This window comes from Lynx rufus, unplaced genomic scaffold (assembly GCF_022079265.1).
Source record: "Lynx rufus isolate CCGP_SWC_20201006 ecotype Redwood Valley unplaced genomic scaffold, mLynRuf1.p SCAF_8, whole genome shotgun sequence".
Lineage (NCBI taxonomy): Eukaryota > Metazoa > Chordata > Mammalia > Carnivora > Felidae > Lynx > Lynx rufus.
In genome coordinates this window covers 57,069,243-57,093,203 of record NW_025814896.1, presented here as the reverse complement: position 1 = coordinate 57,093,203, position 23,961 = coordinate 57,069,243, and positions in this window count along the sequence as shown.

Here is a 23,961-nt window from a genome sequence, read left to right as displayed (position 1 = left end):
TTCATTTCTTCATTATAAAGAGAATTAACGTCTTGATATATAGTATCACCTTCCCATGCAATTTAACAATTTGAAATGAGGTCTTAAATCTTTGGGGGTATGAACACACACACACACACACACACACACACACACACAGACACGCGCACATGGAAAAAATACGCACTCAGAAACCCATGCGCTCATTTAGTAGTCCATATGACACCATACATGAGATGCTTGTTTTTCGTTACGTCTTGAGACCTTATTATTTTAGAAGGAACATTCTGCTCGGAAAGTCTACAGGTGTAAGGTCTGACAAGACATAAGAGGGGGCATCATCTCTGCTCACCAGTGGTGGTCCCCAAGTCTGACAACACAGATACAGAATGAATTCGGTCAAAATGCACAAATCTAAACAAAATCCGCAAACTTTCTACCCAGAGTGACGAAGATCCCTACAGTCCTCCAGGAAGAAAGGGGTTCTGAAAATGAGAAAAACTCATTTCTTATATTACTTTGTTTTATGTTATTTAAATGGAAACTATTGGTTAAAACGTTTTCCAAGTTTTTCTCTAAGATATGTTCATTGAAAAACATAAGTATATTATTTAATGAAATTTGTTAATCTCACAAAAGGAAACGCAAAGCACACCTATTCCTCTGGTGCGCATTTTTCCTACGTTTACGTGTAATAGTACCATGCTGCGCCCCACAAAGATCATCACCAAACCTCACTCACACTCACACATAATTCAGTGTGGAGAATAATTTGCCCTTTCAACCTTTTCCAATGAGTATACAACATCACTGAACCCATGATAGCTATTTGACCATGGGGTTTTATTATGGTTTAAATATTGTTATTTAAATCATGGTTTAAATACGACTTAAACAGTGTTATGATTTAAAACACAGATTTATTGAGATCTAACACACAGAACGTAAAACACACCTATTTATACATACAAGTCAATGGTTTCTAGTCTATTCATTCACAGCGTTGTGCAACTATCACTGTAATCTAATTGTAGAACATTTTCATCATCCCTAAAAAAAAAAAAATCCTATCGCTATACCCAGTCACTCTCCTTTGCTGGCTCTGGCAACCACTAAACTGCTTTCTATCTCTATGGCTTTGCCTATTCTGGGCATTCATATGCATGGACTCATACAACACATGACCTTGTATTGGTAGCTCCTTTCATTAGTGTGTTTTCCAGATGCATCTGTGTTGTAGCATGCATTGGTACTTCATTCCTTTCTATGGAAGAGTAATATTTCGTTGTATGGATATACTACATTTTGTTTACCCATCTACCGGTTGATGGACATTTGGGTTGTTTCCACATTTTGGCCATTAGGAGTAATGCTTTTATAAACGTTAGTGTATCAGTTATATGCGGACAGGTGTTTTCATTTCTCTTGGGCATGTATCTAAGAATGGAGTTGCCAGGTCATATGGTAGCTGCTTACGTTTTTGAGGAACAGTGAACTATTTTTGAAATGGCTACTCCACTTTACATTCCATTAGCAATGTCCCAGGATTCCAATTTCTCCACATTCTTCACAACAATTGGTGTTATATTTATGTTATATTTATATTGAATGGTTTGCCGGTCAATGTGACTGTTGCATATTGTGATTTGATTTGTATGCCCCTAATGACAAATAATGTTGATCATCTTGTCATGTGTCTTCTTGGGAGAAAAATTCATTCAAATCCTTTTCCATTTTTCAGTTGGGTTCTATGTCTATTTATTGTAGAGCTGATCCAAGACTTTTTGTATACTTTTGATCCAAGCATCTTATCAGATATATGATTTTCAAACATTTTTTTCCTATTGTATTTTTGTTAAATTTCAATGTCAGCCAACCTTTCAAATGTCTACAACTAAAAGTTCTGCCATAGACAGTAGTAAACAAATATGGCAAACTCATACCAAATGGAGAGGAGTCTTCAGGTCTACATGAAAGAGGTGACTGCAATACATTTCAGATGATGGGAACTAGAAGGGAAGCCTGTACCAATACAGGATGAATTCCTGTTGTACTATCCCAATTTTCAATTTACTTAGCGAAAGCGTCAGAAAACTGTCAAGTGTCAAAGTCAGTAGCATGTCAACAAAAATCTGTGAAAGGGTGTAAGTAAATGAATAGTAGAGGAAAATGTGCAATATTAAAAACAAGAATCTTTAGAGGGAGGCTGAAATGCTATAGCAACTGAGTATGAGAAAAGTAGCAGATTTGACTGAGGGGAAGTCATAATTGTAACACTTTGCTATTGACAGATGGGGGCCCAGAAGGGAGCTTGGAGTCAAAACAGAGCACCAAACACAGGAATAACTTGTGAGAGAGCGGGTGAGATCAAATGCATGTTTATAAAAAGATAATTATTTTAGAAGAGGATCTAAATAAAGGTTCCTCAGCTGTGAAGGGTTCAAAGCAATAATTATTTTCATTCTCTTAATTTTTTTCTGTAACTGACATTGATGGTCCAGTTGAGAGGAGCCACATTTTACTGCCTAATGGTACATTGCTCTCTGCACAAAATGACTATTCCACTGGGGGAGAGGGAAAACGAATCAAGAAGTCAAGTTCCATCTAGGATTGGAGCTGGAGTCTCATCACTCACTCATTTGTTCATTTCACAAGTGCCTAATAAATAATCTTACATATCTGGAACTTGGTTACATGCTGAGGATAAAATACTAACCAAAATATAGACCAAGCCCTCTAGCGGTTTATAGTTTACAAATAAGAACATAATTTTTCTGTGTGTAGCAAAATTGTATATCCGCAATGGCAAAAGCCTCCTTTTCTCTGAGGTCGTGGGGTTGCTAGATATCAAGGAGTCAGTTTTGATTGTCCAGAGGAAGTGTTTTAGGAACATACAAAAGGAAAAATAAGAAGAATGTCCCCTTGGAGGTACAATGCAATTGTCTCTTATGGCTCTCTCCATTCTCCTTGCAAATAAACAAAATTCATGAGCTCTGAGATTTGGTTAGGAAGTGTGTATGCATATTGAGGAGAGGGGTGGCGAGGAAAATCCTTATTATTATGGCCCATTTCTTTACCATGACATCAAGGAAAAAGCTCACACTCTAAAGCCACATTGCCTTGGTTTTAAATCTTGACTTTGCCACTTAGCAGATGTATGTATGACCTTTAGCAGGTAACTAAGTTTCTCTGTGCCTTAACATTTCCATTTGTAAAAAAAAAAAAAAGGGGATAAAAATAGCACCCAGATTATAAAGTGATAGTGTGCTGAATGTAAATGAACATATAGAGTTTTGCAGAGAGGACCTTGATTCTAGAAAACACTCAAAAGATCTCTATTCAGATTGACCTCTACTGAGAGTTTTTCCAGGAACAGCCAAACAGGCATTGATGATGAAACTTGTGTTTGGGGAAATAGTGAAACATGATGGGGACCAGGGGACTCTCTCTGTAAGAACTTTTATTGCACATTGACAAGGAAGACTATTCACCACCAGTAACCTTAGGAAGAGGGCATCTGTGTTGCCAGGAGCAATTGCCAAGTGACGTTTGTGGAGGAACTGTTTTCCTTTTTTCATTCCACAAAAATGTCTTGACAGCCTATTCTGTGTCTCATTACTGTGCTTTACTTCTTCATGAAATGTGTGCTCATCTGGAATGATCTTACTTGTTTCTCTGTGCATTGTCTGCATTGTCTGTCTTCCCACATGAAAATTTAAACCCTGTGGGTACGGCAGTGCCTGGGGTTCTATTCCCAGGGCCTGTAATCCTGTGTGGGGCGTTGTAGGAGGTCGGTAAATATTTTCTGAATGAACAAATGCCCAGTGATGTGCTAGGATTGATTCACGGACGCTTACTCTATCAACTCACCTTCTGGATGGGAAGAAAATACGGGAACATGTACCCCCGGCTCAGGATTTGGTTAGGAAAACCCAGCATGTGCCCACCCTCTCACTGGAGACAAGCGGTCTCAGTTGCCCAAGAGTTTAATGCACTACACACGGAACACAATATTTCTGTTTTTGTTTTTGTGGGTGTTTTTTTTTTCCTAGTTAGACTCATGTAACATCTGGACCCATATAGAGGCAAGTTATGCTTTACTCGGAAAATGTATAACTCAGATGTTTGGATTCTATGTGTATCAGTTTGAATATGCCTCTCCTTCTGTGGGGATGAAATTCTTAGTGCTAATGGCACTTACTAGAAAATTAACTTTACTACTCAATGACTAAGTTCATCTTGGCATTCCAATATCCAAGTGTTTTCCTTGACTTCTCTTCAGAAAAAGAAGGGCAAAAGTGTCAAAACCAGGTGCTTTCTCATACAATTTCTTTTACATCTTGATGTTTCAGGTTAAAAATAGAAAGGAAAAATGTTTTAAAAAGTAGAGGAAAAGTTCATTTCTATGTCACTTGAAAGAAGAAAATACTGAAATGCACATCCTTTACGTATGTCTGAAATGTCCCCAAAAGTTGAGTTTCAACTTGGTTTTGTATATGTCATACGACTGGAATCACACAGTATCCTTCCTGTGACTAGTTTATTTCACTTCACATAATGCCCCTGAAGTTTATCCAAGCAATCTCACATGGCAGGATCCCTTTCTTTTTTTAGGCTGAATAATATTCCATTCTGTATCTAGACCACATTTTCTTCATCCATTCATCTGCTGACAGACGTTAAGGCTGTTTCCATATCTTGGCTATTGTGAGCAATGCTGCCGTGTAGAAGCAGAGAGTAGAAGGGGGTTTGCCAAGGGCTGGGGGGAAGGGGAAGATTCAGTTTTGCAACATGAGCAAATTCTAGAACTGTACAACATACTGCCTGTAATTAACAATACTGCGTTATATACTTAAAACATTAAGAGAGTAGATCTCGCGTTAAATGTACTGAACACAATAAAAGAAAAGCAGAATAACTTTGGTTTCTATATTATTCTGAAGAGGGTAGCTGGCTTCTCCTTTGGATCAAATTCTTGATGTGATTAGTAATTGCTCAGAAAAAAAAATGAATACTCACTGCCAGGCATTGTCCTAAGCACTTCAAATCTAGTTTTGCAATCTTGAGTGGCAGATGGAACTATTATTCCCATTTTATGGATACGGAAACTACGTCCAAAGATTAAATAAACTGCCTAAGATCCTACAGCTAGAAAGGTGGTACAGGTGGAATTTGAACTCGGGTAGTGTGAATATAAAATGGGTGTTCTATTTTTTTTTTAAGTTTATTTATTTATTTTGAGACAGACAGAGAGAGAGTGAGGAGGGGCAGAGAAAGGGAGAGATAGAATCCCAAGCAGGCTCTGTGCTGTCACAAACCTTGAGAGCATGACGCGAGTCAAAATCCAGAGTCAGACACTTAACTGACTGAGCCACCCAGGCGCCCCTAAAATGGGTGTTCTAAAGCACTACACAATGATGCTTTTTGTTTGTTTATTTGTCCTTTTCCATTTGTTGACTAGAAAGACTTTTTTTCTTTCTGAGAGAGAGAGAGAGAGAGAGAGAGCAAGTGGGGAGGGACAGAGAGAGAGGGAGACCGAGGATCTGAAGCAGGCTCTGTGCTGAGAGCAGAGAGTCAGATACAGGGCTCGAACTCATCATGAACTGTAAGATCACGGACCTGAGCTGAAGTTGCATGCTTAACCACTGACCCACCCAGGCGTCCCTGAAGGACTTTTTAAAATCATTGCATCCATTCCCTGATATATTTTTGTCTTTGCAGCCATTCCTGGATATTTAAAATTAGCCAGAATGTAGAGGAACTTGGAAATTAGGCTACATGGCCAAAACTTGGGTTGGAATACTTGTCCAAATTGCCTGCCCTCTTGTTATGTCAATTCTCTGGGGCCTTCCCAGGATCCCATCTTTTCTTCCAGCCTCACCCCTGTAACCTAGAGTGTTGAGCTATAGATCCCTCAAAATCCCAACAGGACTTTCTTTCCCTGAGCTTCCAAAGTTCCAATCAAAGTATGCGACCATATCCAGTTTTGTCCTTTGCGAAATCTCCATGGTTCTACCAGACATCTGGTAGCTTGACTACTTCTTTCAACCATGGACTTCCCCTGAAGAATATTCTGACTAACTTTGGAATCTTTTATCCTTTTTCCATCATCTCTTCATAATGTTTCCTGCGATTGCATCAGAAGAGTATGTAATGGAGAGCATTCTCATGATATAAAGGAAAGGGAGTTGTGTATCTGAATCAGACTTTCTGTAATTTTAGGGACTCTTCAGTTTTGCCCACACAAACTCTTCTCTTTCTAAGCCCTTTTCCCATAGCTGTACAGCTGAGAGGCATTTTTTTTTTGCTTTCTTATTTATAACCATTCTGTTTTATTTTTTTCAGTGTTACTTGATATCTTCGTTCTCTTTTGGCCAGCTTCCTTGAGAAATTTCCCTTACTTACATGGTTCACCACAGGCCAAGACTAAGCTTTCCTGAACAACAACAACAACAACAAGCAACAAAAAGAGAGCGAAAGAAAGAAAATGAAACTTCTTACTAAATGTTACCTTCTGATTATAGGAGAGTGTCTTCCTTCAAAACAAGTAGGGAACCTTCCTTGGAGAAAATTGGCATTACTACAAATTTGGAGAGCAATGCAGATCTGTGGGTCTGCTGTCCTTTATGGTACAATAATTAGCAGAGACCCTCTGCCATTCTTCATAAAAAAGAGCATCATGGAGCAATTCTTGAAGAGTATGAAGTATCTTCATTTCCCAATTGTTTTCTAAAAACATGAGTTCGAAGGGATGCTATTTGTACTTCAAATTAGATGTTATGGAAAACACTGAGCTAAAAAAAAGCTCAGTAAGCTCCTTTAGCTCAGTGACTTCTGTGAGCTTCTATCATGCTAATGTGCTCTGTAAATCTCCAAGAAGGGTAGGTTGTGACAAAGAATACCACATTTTCCAAGCTTATTTAATTGCAGATTATTAACTCAAAGGGTCATTTTGTGGAGCAGTGGTGCCCTGTAAGACACTTTGGGAAACAACTTTTGCCATTGGTTCAGACAAAAAAGAAGAAAGCTCTACCTGTGTTATTTCATATTAGTTATTCAAATACTATTTCTAAGTTGTGTTTTTTTTTTTTTTTTTTTTTTTTTTTTTTTTTGCCATCAAGCTTCACTGAAAGGCAATGGACACTTACAGACCCATGATACTTGATACTCATTTTCTTACGAGAATTTTGTCAACCCTGTCCACTACCTTACCTAGTACAACTTTTACACTGTTTCATGAGAGAACTTTGCATTAGGTTACATCACCAAGAAAAGCAATGCACTTTAGCAACGTCATTTTCCCCCCAGTACATATTCCTACTTCTGGGGCCCCTGGGTGATTCAGTTGGTTGTGTCCGACTCTTGATTTTGGCTCAGGTCGAGATCTCACAGTTAGTGATGAGAATGAGCATCGTGTGGGCCTCCACACTGGGTGAGGAACCTGCTTGGGATTCTCTCTCCTTCTCCTCCTGCCCCTCCCCCGCTCATGCACATGTGTTCTCTCTCTCTCTCTCAAAAATTACCAATTCTATTTTTTTGTGCTATTTTAGATATAAATTTTGACTCATCTCTATTAGCCTTTTGGGACCTCAAACATTGATGTTCCTAGAATATTTGATACTTGCAGGGATGGTTTTTTAAAACATCTCCTTTTCCCATGGAAAAAAAATGTCAGTGATAATGAATAATAATTATCGCATTTAGATGCTTTCTTTAGCTTTAAAAATATCAATAATTTTAGGACAAGAAATTTTAAGTTTAAAGATATTCACATTCTGTAATAGTATACAAACTAAAATTTGTACTTATGAAACAAAAATATTACACCTTGTACTTCTCACCCTGCTTCACTGTTTTAGATTTAAAAAAAAATTTTTTTTAACGTTTATTTATTTTTGAGACAGAGAGAGACAGAGCATGAATGGGGGAGGGTCAGAGAGAGGGAGACACAGAATCCGGAACAGGCTCCAGGCTCTGAGCTGTCAGCACAGAGCCCGACGCGGGGCTGGAACTCACGGACCGCGAGATCATGACCCGAGCGGAAGTCGGCCGCTTAACCGACTGACCCACCCAGGCTCCCCTCACTGTTTTAGATTTTAAACAAAAGTAAAAACTTGAAGCATACTTCAGCATTGAATTAACCCAATTTCCATTTTATAAGTATTTTTATTTATTTATTTATATTTATTTGTAAGTTATTTATATATTTATTTATAAGCTATTTATGTATTTATCAATTATTTATGTCTTTATTTATAAGTTATTTAAATCCTACGGTTCAGTGCAGGGATATGTAAGACCGAAGCAATTAGAGGCAAGAACTCTTCCTGAAATGAGTATGAATAACTCTAAACCGTGACATAGTTATTCCCAAAATGAATGCAATGAATATATGCAACCAGTTCCATGCGGTAGAATCAGGACTGTGTTGACTATGAGTTCTCCAACTTCATAGCCACCTCCAAGACAATACTCCTTGGTGATGAGAAATAGAAAATGTTGATTTGAACTGACATAGGTTATTAACATTTAACAGTAACTGCAACAATTGTTAGAACTCATATCAACTGACGACCTTGTTTTGTTATTGATTTTGAATTTTCCATAGAAAATTTTCCTTGCTATATGCATCTTAGGGAAGCCATTACTATCATGGTACCCTCTTTCCCCATTTCTGCTTGGAACCCCCCTGACCTCAGGATATTTATTGTATGTACTAAATTTATTGAAGCTCTATGTAACTTTCATAGTGGTTTTTCCCTTTGCTCCAACTTGAATACTTACCTGTGGGGATTTATAAAAATGGTGTAAAGTCTTTTTGCTAAGTGGTATGGATTGAATTGTGCCCCCCCCCCCCAAGCTCCTGTGTTGAAGTTCTAACCCTCAATACCTCAGAATGTAAAATGATTTAGGGATAGCGTCTTTACAGAGGTAATCAAGTGAAAATGAGGTCATGAGGGTGTGCCTTCATCGAATGTGACTGGTGTCCTTACAAAAAGGGGAAATTTGGACACAGACACAGTCGTGCATAGACAGAAGACAATGTAAAGAGACAGAGGAAGAAGACAAGCTGAAAAGAGAGGCCTGGAGGAAACCCTTCCCTCATAACCCCCAGAAAGAACGAACAATGCTGAGCCCTTGATTTTGGACTTGCAGCCTTCAGATCTGTGAGAATACAGGTGTTTAAACCTCCCCAACCCCAATCTATGGTACTTTGTCATGGAAGCTCTACTAGACAAATGCACTAGATATAAGTATAGACAAAAATATGGAAGCCAATCATATAATGAACACAAATGTCTCACATCCAACATCAGTGGACCTCTCATTCTGGCTCTGCACTAATTATCATGGTCCCCATCTCCTTTCTACCATCGATGTGGTCCTTGCACACAGCCATTGTGTGTTGGAGCCTCTGACTCCAAACTTGACCCCCTGGCCTTCGGCACTTGATTTGCTACAAATATTATTTTAAAAACCAAACAGACCAGAAAAGGAGCTACTTGAGAATGTTAATATCACCCCCCATATTTAAATCTGCCCATGTAGCTTTTTCTGTTTTAAGAGAAGTTCTTGCATATCAGAAGCCAAATCCAGATATCTCTACTGTAGAGCACGTACTCTTCATTCATAAATTCTTCTGTAATGCAGTCCATTATCACTCCACTCTTCTGCTCCTAAAACATCTCAAACACCCTCCCACTCTCTTTTCTGTCAACACATAACAATACTCGAGTATTTTCTACCATTAAACAAATGGAAGCAAACAAAAACACAGGACTTATAATACTGCTCAGAGCAGAGTAGTTGAATTCCAGCCTTCTCACTCTACACAACTATAAAAGATAAACAAAATAATACATTTATATCCTGCAGGCTTTGAACAGTAATGAATGAAAGTCTGTGATCCTGGAGAGAAGGGAGTCCAACCAGGTGAGTCCCCCAGTATCCTGACTTTCTTCCTATTAATATATCCATTTTTAATCACTGCATGAGCAAACAGAACCCAAGCAGAGAGTGGCAATCTTTCTGGGTGGGGAAAACGAAGTGTGGGATAGTCATGCAATAGAAATCCACACACAATAACACAATTTGCAAGTGTTGGTGCACGTGACAAAATGGATGAATCTCAAATCTACGATGTCAAAAGGAAGAACACGCAGGAAGAAATTACTTTATGATTCCATTTGTATGAAGATCAAGAACAGCTAGAAGTATTTCATGATGATGACAGAATTCAATATAGTACCTCTCAGGTGTATTCATGTGAAAAGGGTGTGGTCCCTGCTGGTCTGATGGGGAGCGGTATTTTTATCTATGTGGTCATTGTGTTGGTATATACAAAGGTGAAAGTATTATTAAACTGTAGGCATTAGTCTGTGCACGTAAGCCCCCATAAAACTCAATAATAAAAGAACTGAAGAAGCAAGAAAAAAGAAAAAAGAAAAGCTACCTTCATTCTTAATTCCCACGTTATATATATGTCTCTTAACATCACAGTCAAATTTTTATGAAGAGCTATACTTATTCCCAGTTGTCACTTAGGATTTCTCCAACCTAGGAGTATCTACCTTCGTCAGTCTGTTTGAACTATTCTTGTTACTAAACTCACTTATTGATGACCAAGTATAATGAATTGCGTTCACTTCTTTCCTGATTTTCTTTTTTTTTTTTTTTTTAATTTTTTTTTTCAACGTTTATTTATTTTTTGGGACAGAGAGAGACAGAGCATGAACGGGGGAGGGGCAGAGAGAGAGGGAGACACAGAATCGGAAAGAGGCTCCAGGCTCTGAGCCATCAGCCCAGAGCCTGACGCGGGGCTCGAACTCACGGACCGCGAGATCGTGACCTGGCTGAAGTCGGACGCTTAACCGACTGCGCCACCCAGGCGCCCCTTTCCTGATTTTCTTAATGGTGACTCCGTTCTTACGAAAACTGGTATCCTTTGATTTTCATGGGAACACTTTCTTGTGATTCTCTGCCAATCTTGAAATCCTTTTCTGCTCAAAATGTCCTTACTCGGCTTCTGCTCATTACTTAAACCAATGATTCTCAATCATGGCTGCACAATGAAATCATCTGGGGAGGCTTGATAAAATAATGATGTTGATGCCTGGATTCACCACAGATCAAATAAACTAGAATCTCTTGAGTTGGAATGTAGACTTCTTGAAATTAAAAATCCCCTAGACAATGCTAGTGAGCATCCAGAGATAAGAACTACTATCTGAAATATTCATGTTCCCTAGAAGTTCTGTCCTCTGAGTTCTTCTCTTCCTATAATAAGTGATCTCCTTGTGCAATCTCAACCTTGCCCATTGTGTTAGAAAGGAAATGCTAGGTTCTTCTGTTATTTTCTGTTATGACAAACATACTCTATTTTTTTCAGTAGCGTAACAAGTGAACATCTATCTGTCTTGCTAATATAAAGTCTTCTTGGATCTACTGGCCCTCTAGGAGAGCTCCCTTCAAAACAGTGATTTTAGAAATCCTAGTCACTTGAATTTTGTAACTATCCCACCTGTTGTAGAAGAGAAGTGAGCTGGAAGGTCATGCGCTGAATATTTAAAAAAAAATTATGTTTATTTAGTTTTGGAAGGGGCAGAGAGAGAGGGAGACACAGAATCTGAAGCTGGCTCCAGGTTCTGAGCCGCTAGCACAGAGCCTGATGGGGGGTTCAAACCCAGGAGCAGTGATATCACGACCTGCGCTGAAGTCGGATGCTCAACCAACTGAACCACCCAGGTGACCGGATCATGCCCTAATATTAAATGCTTCAACATGGAAGTGCCATACATCACTTCCACTCACAGCCCATTCGTCAGAAGGAGTTGCATGGGCCTCTCCAACTGGAAGAGCCTAGAGGATGTGGGGAGCACCTGCACAATTGGTAATCAGTACATGTCTCTGTCACGCTTGTTTCCCGCAACATTTTCTAAATGTATGTATGCAGTGTAGACGTCTCTCACTCGCTTGCTCTGGGTTATATCATTGATGCTCTACCAGAAGACTTCACCTGGTTACTACAAGTAGTTCCTACTCTTATGTTCCAAAGAATCCTGATAGTCCTCCCCTGGTCCTCCCATCATAGTCTTGTGACACAGAGCAGATATTTACCTAGTTCTTCAATCCTGGGACTTACCACTTAGCAAGCCATATCTGTTCTGCCCTAGAAATACCTCTTTTTCCTCCTTGCTCCTCTAGTCAGACTACCCCTATTTTGCCTCTAGTCCTCAATATACTTTTTCTGGACTGCTACAATGGCCTCCTTACCGGTTTTCTTTCAATATATCCTTTCACTAGTGACGGTATGATTGCTCTTAAATAGAAAACCGATCATGTAATTCTTCTGTTAAAATTCTTTTCAACGGTGTTTAAAATTTACAGCATATTATGGAATAGCCTTGAGGCTAGTTTAAGTGGTTTACAGAGAACCCCTTTTGATTCTTCCTTCCCCATCCATTTATTAACTGAAGTGAGCACTCTTCATAATAGAATTTATAATAGAAAAAGAGGTCTGTATAATCAGATCCTGACAACATTAAAGGGGGGACATTAAAACTAATACCACTGCCCCTTTCCTCTGTTCTTTCACAAGCAGAATGACTTAAGGATCTGGGCATTTTTTCCAGGGTGATGTGACTGATAATAGGTATGATGTAAAAACTGACCCTTGTTGGATCATCACTTAGGGATCCTGGGTCTTGTTTTCATAGATGAGCGGGAGTTCAAAGAGTTATCATCTGAAGAAACTCATTTATACTTCTATTGTTTATATTGCTCTATGCTCACTCTTCTTACCCAAAACAATCACACTTGTCTCTTTTGCACACTCACACACAAGCCAGAGCTTATCCCATGTGGGTGTCTCCCCTCCTAACACCATCTCAGAGACTTGGAGGCAAGTTGAATTGATCCAGCATATTTCTGTAACCAGCGAGTGTTGGCTAGAAAAAACAAAAAGTATTTCTAATGCACAGTGAGGAGAAATTTAATGAAACAAAATCTACCCTAGACATAGATTTCCTTTTTTTTTTCTTTTTCTGTCTCTACAACTCTAAACTATCACGCAGAAGTGTGTTCCACATATGCAGACATACATACGTAAATGTATCTATGTACTTTATATAGACACACACGTTCATACCTTCACAGAATCTCCCTCTTCATCTTCCATTTTACTTGAGGTTATTCAGAACCAAACTTCAAGGCATTTTGTATACACAGGATAGACTCCAAGCTGCCACATTTCTTGTTCTTTCTGGCTCTTGTCTAGCCCCATCTCTCATCAAGGGCCAGTTACCGGTTTATTTTCTCTTAGCCAAAATCATTGTTTGCTGCTCTGTGACAAAGGATCTGGGCCCTTGAGGTACTCTTCCTTTGCAGCTGGCACAGTGGTAAGCCGCGAATTAGTAGAGGTCACTGGAGAGACGTTGCAGAAGTAGAGTTCCGCTTCCAGGTTCTGGTGTGCCCACGTGATAGGCTTTTGCTGTGGCAGCTCCCCCAGCACCCATCTCCTACGGTGCACACAGCTTCTCTGGCGTCTGGCTCCTACAGCCCCCAGAATTCCCCCAGCATCGAGTTCCCGCAGCGTCTAGGGCTTCTCCATCAGCAGACTTTGCAACACCGGAAACGTCTTGAGTGCCAAGCTCCTCAAGGCCATGGCATCCAGGAACACCCAGGCATCAGCAGGTTTCCTGGGACCTGCTTTGGGTGGACTTTGTAGCAGAGTGCCTCTGGAAAGACATCTCCCTATGAACAGCTTTCCTTGGTGCACTAGAAGGTAGATTTCTGGCAAGTTCCAAAAGGCATATTTCTGGAAAGTTCTGACAGCATGACATCATAGCAACTTACCTGCCATGAGTGAGCCATGGTCACGCCCACCCAGACCCAGTCTGTATTTCAGCCCTTGAGGTGGATGCTTCTTTGAGTGTTCTATCTAAGCCCCAGAAATAGTGGCTTCTCCATATATCTGCTATTCCTATATTCTTAGGGTCTGTTTTACTTCTTACTAACAAATCCCTCATTACTTTAATCAAGGTGTTAGCCAACTCTTTTTTAAAGGCAACAGGGAAATGGGGCAGCTGTGTGGCTCAGTCGGTTAAGCCTCTGACTCTTGGTGTTGGCTCAGGTGATGACCCCTGGTTTGTGCATTTGAGCCCTGCGTTGGGCTCTGCATTGGCGGTGTGGAGCCTGCTTGGGATTCTCTCTCTCTGCCCCTCCCACACTTGTGCCATTTCTGTCTCTCTCAAAATAAATAAATAAACTTAAAAAAATAAAGGCAACATGGAAATGTTTATGTACCAATAAAACAAACAGTGGCATGCAGACAGTAGGGCTTAGCCTGACAACTTCTGTTCAAAAAAATTCCCCATTACAGTTTGTAATTCTTTATATTCAACTTTTTATTCAAACCACTGCCTGGTTTCTTTCTCCTCATTGGACCCAGATTCACACACATCACTGGCCATCCCACCCAGACTCCAGTCACACTGTGAATGTCCCAAATATGTCACTATACTGTCTTCTGGCTCATCTCTCTTATCCTTCTGGGGGACTCATCTTTCAAATTTTAACACTTTAGTCTCAACCTGGGCTTTTTAACAGGTGATCAAGGCTTTTTTTCCTCCAGTATCTCTATCCCATGTGAAAAACGGGTCTACGCAGATGCTTTGCCCAGAAGCACTTTACCAATCTTCACCATGGCAAAGTATTATTCATCTTTAAAGAAGTCATTCAAAGTTCATCTCTGTTTCATATTATTTTCTTTCTTTCTTTCTTTCTTTCTTTCTTTCTTTCTTTCTTTCTTTCTTTCTTTCTTTCTTTCTTTCTTTTTTCTTTCTGTCTTTGAGATGTCTTTATACCTCCATGGGACATAAAACTGCAGGGTTTGGGAAGCAGGAAAGGACCTGAGAAATCAGTTTGGCTCCCTGTTTGTCAGGATGAAGAATTTAAGGTAAATGACTCACAAATTCCCTTTGATGTCAGGAAATCAATGCAAACAAACAAACAAAACAAAACAAAACATCAGAAAAGCAGCCTCCTGAAACACAGAGACTCTTGGATCCTCTGTACCTATTGATCCTAATTTTAGGGTATATTTTATTTTTTTGAAAAAAAAGTGTTAAGGTCTTATTTATTTATTTTTTTGAGACAGAGAGAGACAGAGCATGAACGGGGGAGGGTCAGAGAGAGAGGGAGACACAGAATCTGAAGCAGGCTCCAGGCTCTGTGCTGTCAGCACAGAGCCCGACGCGGGGCTCGAACTCACGGACCGTGAGATCGTGACCTGAGCCGAAGTCGGCCGCTTAACTGACTGAGCCACCCAGGCGCCCCTTGGAGTATATTTTAATAATAGGTAACTTGGAAATCAAACCCAGAGCAGATTGAAAATTATAAATTAGACTTTAGAGAGAGACAGCTCCCACCCAGAGATGAATGAATGAATGAATGAATGAATGAATACCAGGCTGGTTTGTGCCTACCCTTCCTCTGCTCCGTGTCTTGATATCAGATTAATCACCTTTTTTAACATTTTAGGTATGTACATAAGTATGTATGTTTTTATTTATTTATTTATCGAGATATAATTGATGTACATTACATTAATTTCAGGTGTACAACAGAATGATTCAATATTTGTATATATTGCAAAATCATCACCACAAAAAGTCTAGTTAACATCCATCCCCACACATAGTTACAAAATTTTTTTCTTTATTTTTTTATTTGATTATTTTAAAAAAAGTTTTTTTAATGTTTATTATTGAGAGACAGAGAGACACAGAGCGTGAGCAGGGGAGGGGCAGAGAGAGGGGGAGACACAGAACCTGAAGCAGGCTCCAGGCTCCAAGCTGTCAGCACAGAGCCCGATGCGGGGCTCGAACCCACAAACTGTGAGATCATGACCTGAGCCGAACTCGGTCGCCCAACCAACTGAGCCACCCAGGTGTCCCTACAAAGTTTTTTTTTCTTACGATGAGTACTTTTAAGATCTACTCTCTTAGCAACTAATACGCAATAACACTATGATTAAATGCAGTCACCATGCTGTGCAATAGATCCCCAGGCCTTATTTATTTTATAACTTGAAATGTGTACCTTTTTGTTTTTTATTCTTTTATGTGATGATCAGTCAAATGTGGCTAAAAAAAGAGGCACAGATATTTAGGAAAACAAAGTTTATTATACACACAGGACATAGAATATAAGGCACAGCTTATCGGGCAGGGCCACATGGAAAAACACCAGGATGGTTAAGAGAAAGAAGACAAGACTGAGGGGAATGCTGGGGCCACTGCCTTTGTTGGTGTTTCTGTGGGAAGGGAAAGGCAAAGCAGGGCAGGGTAAACAGTTGAGGGGTGGCTAATCTGAATAATTTCGATGAGTCCTAAGCTAGAGGGATGGTTCCTAATTACCTGGTCTCTCTGGATCTGGGTTGATTAAGAGGAATATTGCTTTCTGAGCTGTATGGGCCAGATAGAGGAGGTCCAGCTACGGACTGGTTTTCTTGCATATTAAAGACATGATTCCTGGCTGAGCTCTTGCTACCTTTAAGGACTAGTTAGCCCTGGGAAGGGCCGTCTCTCCCGAGCGAGAAAAATTTTTATGACAGATGTCAAAGCATCACAATACACAAAGCATTTATATAGACAGCTCTTATTTATTATCTATATAATAATATAATTATTTTTATAGAAATTATTTAGATATAAATAACATATATTTATATATAAGTATATATATGCACATATATATGCATGTACATGTAAGACATCCATCTCTAACAACACAAAAAGCTGGCTTCTATAAACCTACTTCGGTGGTGCCACAGCAGTGGAAAATAGCTCATCAGTCCATTATTCTTGCAAACATATATTTATTGCACATCTATGATTGCTCACATCATCCTGTTTTGTCCTATGATCTCCCCTGACCCCCCACTCTACACATGCCTCTTTCACCCATCTTTGCACAATAAGACTTACTACCTCTCAAAGACTGGAATCTTTGTTTTCTTCTCTTTGGTGACACTAATCCCGACTCAAGGCTTGACATCTGTTGCGCGCTAAATGGCTGTCTGTCCTTGTGGCAGTAAGACCTTTGCGGATCTTTAAAGTCTATGTGATTTCCCCATATCGTTAGCTCTGTCTATCAGTTTCCCTTTAGTGCTTAATGTGTGCACGTGGGGTGAGGTTGCTGCCTTTTTGGTGCCCAATCCTGTCTCAGGTTCAGTGATAATAGTATGATGGCACAGAGGTTTGTCAAGGTAGAGAGCATGAAAGGGGCAGCCTGCGGCCTTTGACCAAATATTTGGATAGACCATATGTTGGCCTTGTGTACTGACTTTAAGAGTCTTATTGTGAGGAGGACAGCTTCCCATCCCCCTTAACTTGTAGAACTCATTTTTCTAATCTAGCCCTTCTCAAACATAGAGCAAGAAAATTAAGCCCTGAACACCTTTAAGATTCTATCATTTGTAGTGAATGAACTTCTCTCTAGAGTGGTACCAGCTACGGCCATCCTTGAAAGAATTAAGAAAATAGTTAGATCGTTCTTACAAGGCTGAATTCTCTCTAGATTTCGGTGTCCTCCATGTGAACTAAGAAATAATGTTTGTTTTGTCTCCTTCACACGTGTGCTCTGTGGGTGAGAGGCAAAGATGCTTTTAAAGGGAGTTAAGTAATGGTAAATTGCCAAACATATCCATTCTTCACCTGAATGTAGCCAACAGGTCCGGCTTTTCTTTAACCTGTGAGTCGGCATAAGCCATGGTTCATCCACTATTGACCTGGAAGGATTGATTAGTAAGTCCTTTCTTCCCATGCTCTTCTACCACTGGGAACTCCCTGCAAGAGCCCTCCACTCCAGTCTCAGCATGTTCTCTGGAGCAAAAAGTTCCTCTGTGCTGTGGGACAACCACGGGAGCCAGCTTGTCTTAGTCTAGGCCACAGGAGACTGGGCTTGTATCTTAGTGGGTAAGCAGAGCACTTTCAACCAAGGAGAGCCCTCACCATATCTAAGGGCAGATAGGAATAAATTGTCTCCATATTATTATTCTAGTGGCCAAGAAAATAAGTTATTAAATGGCACAATTTGCCTTTTATTTTTCTTTGGATGCCCACCGTTTGACTTGAATTTCAGAAATTACTTGAAACATCCTTTTCATAGAAATTACCACTCTTGGGAAGCTCACGGAGGGTGGAGGCCTGATTTGGGAGCTAGAGAGGGGCTGGTGACAAGGTTAGGACTTGTTTGTTGAGCTGAGTTTTTGGAATTAATCCATTCATGCTTGGCTCTCACAGAATGCTCCCAGGTCGCCAGATGTGTGCAGCTTCAGGAGGAGGAGCTGGTGGTCTCTCAGATATCAGAGCCCCCTCCCTCCCTGAGCCCAGTATGGAGGCAAGAAGTAACCAGATCTTCCATTGTGGATACAACTACCCAATAACCCAACTACTAGTGCTCCCTCACAACACAAGGGCAGAACATTTACATGACTGTATTGTGATGTAAACAACTGAATACCTGAATAGCAAGTTGGATGGTGGATCACATAAGGATTTCTAGATATCAGAAGGCAGACACGTTTTTCTGCCTTTGGAACTGTGAAAATCTATGTGTACATTTTTGTCACGTTATTCCCTGGTTGGAAGTCCCAAACTCCTCCGTTGATAATCCAAGTCCTATCTGAGCTCTAATAGACAGCTACATTTCTTCTATTGCAAGAAATTTCATCTGATTTCTTCAATTCCTAGAGATCACTCTTTACTGAAAATTCTGGCTGTATCCCAAAATTTAAAACGTCAAGGTATATTATTATATATTGCTTATTCATCATTTAATAGGTTTTAACTATAATCCCTAAATTGTCTATAAATACCTGAATCTCTCTCTCTCTCTGTCTCTCTCTCTCTCTCTCTCTCTCTCTCTCTCTCTCTCACACACACACACACACACACACACACACACACACTATTTCTCATAAGAACCTCTGAGAATCTATGATATCAGTTCAGGGAGTCCATAGCTACCGCCTTTTAATAACTGTATAAACTGGATTTTCCTCATAAACTTCTGACCAAAACCTTGCATATCACAACAGAACTGAATGCAGAAGCAGGTATGACAATACAGTTGTGTTCCTTGACGCCAGACATTAAATATATTTGTAAAAATGTAAAACAACGCAATTCACTTTGTTGTTTTCATTTTGAAATCTATAGCTACTTTAAAATTTTTCTTCCTTATGGAAACATGTATTAGAAACTTTACTGTTATTTTAACTGAATTGACAAATGGTTTAAAAGTCTTGGTTTTAATTTCCAACGTTTTAAATATCAACAGTATAATCCATAAGCATGGAAGCTCCCTGGAGTCCTCAACGATTTTTAAGAATTTAAAGGTGTGCTGAGAACAAAATGTTTGAGGACTTCTGCCCTAGTTCATTGCAACCTTTTGTTTTTGTTTGAGCACTGAGAACAGGATAGCTCTACAAACAACCACCATGTACAGTGAAGTACAAGTTCATAAGCAGTATCAGTAATGGTCTAGAGGTGAGGATTTGGAGCCCCAGAATTTTTGATGTGGAGGAAAGGGGATCCGTTGCCTGCTGTGGAAGGTTGGTGTATGTAGGAGGTGGAAGATATGAGAGGGGGGCATTATCGAGAAAGGATGAGCCAATGAAGCACAGCAGGGGGCTGCGAAGAGATATGTTCCCTCTCCCCGTGGGTTCTCCCTGCCTGCACGCCCAGGACTTTCACACACCACCCAAGTTCCAGCTAGAGGATATAAGAAGGGTGGGCTTAGCAGATAAAAGAGGACGCATATCAAGACTTAGGGCTTTACCAGAGGCATCCATCTACTGGTGGAGATATCTCTGAAGTAGGAAGGTACGCACTCCAGAGGGTGGCTGTCCTGAAAATAATAATAAAAGGGAGGGGCACCTGGGTAGCTCAGTTGATTAAGCATCCCACTCTTGGATTCGGATTAGGTCATGATCTCACAGTTTGTGGGTTTGAGCCCTGTGCTGGGCTCTGTGCTGACAGTGCAAAGCCTGCTTGGGATTCTCTCCCTCTCCCTCTCTCTCTGCCCCTCCTGATCTCTCTCTCCCTCTCTCAAAATAAATAAACTTAAAAAAAAATAGAGGGAAAGGATAGTTAAAGAGACTTATCTTCCAGGGAGGAGAACACAGCTCTAAATAAAGCTTGAAAGAAAGATTTCTGACCAAAGGCCTATTTAAAAAAAAAAAAATTGTGTCTGAATTATTTCTTTGAAAATATATACACTGCTCTTTTGTAAATGCTTATTTAGCACAGAAGATTTGTGATCTATGTCACTTGCTTTTTGTGCATAGACAGACTGTATATCTGGACAGCTTCTACTGAGTGTTTTTCATTTTTGTACACTCTTCTTGAACACACTTATCCATTTCAACTAATTAAAGTATCTATTGTATCTATAACCCATCCACGTTTTTCTCGACAGCAGAAAGCTATCTTCCCCTGAATATGTTTATCCTCCATTAAATCTTTGCCTTGACCTGCACTCTCCTTACATATTCATTTCTTTTCTTTTCACTTTCAAACAATTTCCCAAATTCCAGCGTAATAATATAGTCACGTATGAATAGAGGACTGAAATCCAAGTCAGAGGGCTAACATTCTGCAACTCTCCAGTTATTTGATCTTGAACGTTCTTGCCACTTTTTTGTGACTCAAGTGTTTGATTTGCAAAATTATTGTAATGGTATCCAATTTTTTCATATCCCATAGAAAGTCTTAGAGGATAAAGGGGTAGCATGTATGAATCTATTTTGGTTATAGGCAATGTACTAGGCAAGAAGCAACATGTATGGTATCATTCATCATACTGTGTTACCCCGACATCATGTTCTGACCTCTCTACTCTTCATTTCTTGCTCTCAAGCTCTGGTCGTCTTGTTGCTGTAAGCAAAACCTTCACTCATTTACTCAATAAGCTTCTAATGGGTTGCTGACTATGATTTAAACATCATTTTGGGAACCGTGGATGTAAGTTAGGTAAGATACGACTTTTATGGCTCTCTTTACCATAAAAAAGCTACAGATTATTCTATAAGACACACATACAAGCAGAATGTACTAGCCAGGAAAAGTTAGCGGCTGCTATGGTAACAAATAGCCCCCAAATCCCAGTGACTTAACCCAATGAGGAAGTTAGTCTCCAAAGAAGACCAGCGGCAACCCCTCCTTTCCCTGGATATACATGACGAATCCCCATCATCTTTCCCCTCCCTTTTCTCCTTCCCTAGAATATGGGCTGGTCTTGGGACTTGCTTTGCCCAACACCATACGTTGGGTCCAGATGTAGTTGTCAGGAGGTCTGGAAGACTCTGCCTTTGCTCTCTGGGAATGCGACCATTTTGTCGTAAGGAAGTCTACACAAATCTGTTGGGAGAAAGTCCCTGGAGATTATAAAGTGCTGTTGTTTTAAGCTCTTACATTTTTTTTTAAATTTTTTTTTCAACGTTTATTTTATTTTTGGGACAGAGAGAGACAGAGCATGAACGGGGGAGGGGCAGAGAGAGAGGGAGACACAGAATCGGAAACAGGCTCCAGGCTCTGAGCCATCAGCACAGAGCCCGACGCGGGGCTCGAACTCACGGACCGCGAGATCATGACCTGGCTGAAGTCGGACGTTTAACCGACTGCGCCACCCAGGTGCCCCTAAGCTCTTACATTTTGAGCTCTTTTTGTTATCTAGCTAGAGAAGACTAAAACAGTGTAAAGTCTATTATGGCTTGGCAAAGAAGTTCTGTTCCCTAGAGACACATAGGAACCCAGACTAACAGAGGTACCACCTTCTTGCAGCTACCCCATCAATAACACAAGGCCTCCTTGGTCACTGCAGCAGAGGAAGGGAGCACTCAAATGTGTCTATGTGCTCCAATGACCCTTAACGCTTTTGCTCACCTCCTCTTGCTAAATCTGCTCATATGGTTCTAATAACTGCAAGACGGGAGAGCTTTACCATCTTCCCACATGTCCAAAGAGGTAAAGGAGAACTCAATATGCTAAGCACTAGAACTGTTTCTGACAGAGAGCCTCAAAATATAGTGGTGCAGGGGTGCCTGGGTGGCACAGTTGGTTAAGCGCCTGACTCTTGGTTTGGGTTCAGGTCATGATCTTGCCGTTGGTGAGTTCAAGCCCCGCAATGGGCTCTGTGCTGATTGAGTGGAGCCTGCTTTGGATTCTCTCTGTGTCTGTCTCTCTCTCTCTGCCCCCTCCCCTGGCTCTCTCTCTCTTTCTATCTCAAAATAAATAAATATACTTAAAAACTATACAGTGTACAAAGTGCTAGCATAGACAAAAACATGTCCTATTCTGGGTGAGTCAAAAAAGGCAGCTGAGAGATGCTACTGGCTGAGCTTCAGGCGAAAGGGGAGGAAGGAGGAGGCCAACAGAGAAGGGAGGTAGGACCGAGTCTGGCAAGCACAGAGAGTCATGGCGAGGAGCGGCACATGCTGACAACGGTATGAAGTGCAAGCAGCTGGAGCATAAACTAGCTAGAGACGAAGCCAAACACAAAGTAGAATGTTTTGCCTCGTATGCGATGCGACTAGGCCCCGTTCTGTAAACTATCGTGACTCCGGTGGAAGAATTGAAAAGAGAAACAATCAAGGCATGATGCATTTTAAGGTGGAAAAGACACCGTAAGGCATGGGTTAGAATGAAGAAATATTGGCAGAAAAATACGATACTACAGCAGTGTAGGCAGGATGTTAGAGAGTTGACATGATGGGCAGACTCACCCAGCAATTCTGAAGTAGGAGGAATAAGAACAGGTGGTCATAAATGTATGATATATGGAAAAGAAGTGAGAGGAGGGAGCCAGGAATGATCATGGGAGTGACTGCTTGAGATACAGCATGGCGGATGTGGGGTCTGCGGGGAGAAGGCAGACAAGGACATTGAGTTTTATTTTGGACCCACTGAGGTGGGGGTGTCCATAGCAAATCCAGATGAAAAATGTTGCACGATTGAGCAAACAACCTTGAAGGTGGGACAATCTCAGTGATGGAGCACATGGGCAAAACCACTGGGGAAGAAAAGCACGTGAATCCAGAGGGATGAGCTTCACGATCCCTAGAGGATCCCAAGCCCACCGATAGAGTAGAAATGGGAGGCCCCGAGAGGGCCTTCACAGAATTTTGCTGGGTTCACAGAGGTTGGGCCGGCATATTGATTGAGGGTACAGCATAGCTATTTCAATATGTCCTTAAAGGTATAATACGGAAAAGTACAATCACTACCACTGTTGGCGGCCTTCCTTTTAGTTCACGAAACTAGTTTGAGTTCTCGTTTTTTTAATGATTCTGATTTCCTTCCTCAGTGGAGACTTTAGAGCTGAGGAGAACATATTTTAGGGAGAGAAAGTGCATTTTAACGAGCCTGAAAACCTAACTTCCTCATTACAGACAAGATACTGTTGGCGTTGGAAAGAATGGTCGTGTCTATCTTTTTCCTCTCCCCCGCTTTTTTTTTTTTTTTGGTTACTTTACAAAGAGAAGGTGAAACGTACCTTTTCGGCTTCTGGTTCCCTACAGCGTCTGATACAGGCATCCGCCCGAACCAGGCTCCCGAATCGAGCGCCTAAGCAAGTAATTCAATGCAAAGCAGAAAACAGCGCTTTCCTTCAACGTTTTCACTGATACCAAGTTGAAGGTGACGGAGGGTGGGAGGGGGGGTGGGGGGGAGGAGGCTGAGCCCATTACTGGCTACCTAAGCAAGTTCCTTCCTTTTCCCCCCTGTTGGAAGGACGGGGCTTTGCTGAACTCCGCTTGAGGCCTGTGGTTATTTTGATGTAGTCGGTCTAATGTCATTAGACAGGAAAACCGGCACTTGAGCCAAATTACACAAGTGTGTGTGCTTTAATGTGCACCTGGGATTCAAAAAAAGGGAAAACAGAACCCCAGATGCCTTTCTTTTTCTTTTGGGATTCGGC